This window comes from Lissotriton helveticus, chromosome 9, assembly GCF_964261635.1.
Source record: "Lissotriton helveticus chromosome 9, aLisHel1.1, whole genome shotgun sequence".
Lineage (NCBI taxonomy): Eukaryota > Metazoa > Chordata > Amphibia > Caudata > Salamandridae > Lissotriton > Lissotriton helveticus.
In genome coordinates, this window is record NC_136070.1 from 347,865,714 (window position 1) to 347,867,241 (window position 1,528).

Genomic DNA, 1,528 nt, shown 5'->3' on the forward strand with positions numbered 1-1,528 from the left:
CCGTATTTTCAAGTGGCATTATGAATGCTTGCAGTTCAGCTCGCTGAGCTGTACAATCTCCTAGAGATTGCGTTTTTGTGTCCATAGGTCTGAATTTGCCATCGACCATACAACTGTTAACAATCGCGCATGCTGCACTATAAGCTTGTTTACCAACTGTGGCGGGTTGTGCAGACCCGTCAGTATAAATTATACATTCATGCTCTTCTAGAGGCAGAATTTCAGTGGGCAGAGGACATTCTTGTTTGTATTGCAGGAATGCTTGTGTTTGTAAATAAAGATCAAAAAAGTATTCCACATGAATCGCAGCAAGAGAATTCACCCATTGTATCCATCTCGGATGTAATGCTTTAGCATTCGAAATGCTCGCTTTTGTAACTACCTCTTAGGCTGGTACAGGAGTTATGACCATAATGTGTTTTCCCAGTGCTAGGGCTCTTTCTTTTGCTACAGCGGTTTGAACTGCTGTCAGAATTTTCCTGTTTATGTCAATTTCATTTCTGCTTGTGTATACAAATGTGATTTGTATGCAATTGGTACACTTTCACCCTCATTAAAGGTTAAGTAGATGAATCCGCATTGACCCAGAATGATTCGGATCACTAAGTTGCGTACGTTTACGCGTGTTTGTAAATGTTTTGTTGCTAACATGTCTGTTTGTAGCGAACACAAAATTTCTGTATATTCTTTTGTCCAATTTATTGTTTTAAAATTAGATTTGATTATTTCATAGAGAGGTTTAACCCTTTCTGCGGAGTTTAGAATGTAAGTTCTTCCAAAAATCAGGAAACCTAGAATCAGCGTTTATGGAGGTTGGAGCAGAACACATTTTTCTAAAAAGTTGGCTGCCAGGCTTTTGCCTTCAATTGATAGTTCACATCCTAGAAAAATGACGTTTTGATGGGCAATTCTTGATTTTTTTTAAATTGAATGTATACTCTTCAGAGGCGAAGCCTAGTATAATGGTGTTCACCCTGTTCAAGTGCTTTTTCAGGTCATCGTCTGTCAGATACATATCATCAACATATGACAATGCCTCCTAATCATACGTTTGTAGTAACTCTGTTACCCTTGCTGATAATAACCCAGGACTATTCTTGAATCCTTGAGGGAGACAACAGAATTGACGCTGGGTCCCCATTATTGAGAAAGTGGTCAAATACCTACTTTCTGGTGCAATATTTTGACAAAAGAAACCGTTTGAAATGTCTAATGTGGTTTTATACTTTTTACGCACAATGTTATTCATTAATGCTGTACTGTGTGCATTTTGCACTGCAAATGTTTTACAACATGAGTTTAGGTGTCTGTAATCCAAAACTAGACGATATGTATTGTCTGGTTTGGAAACAGGAAACAAAGGATTGTTCATTGATGAGGTGCATGTTTCAATCACCCCTTGGTATTCAAGTTGATCTAAGATCTCCCTGACCTGTTTTTTAGCTTCTTGCTTAATTGGGTACTGCCTTTGTGCAGTTGGTTGATTTTTTAACTGGATTTTGTGGTGAGGCGAATCCTTATCCCATCC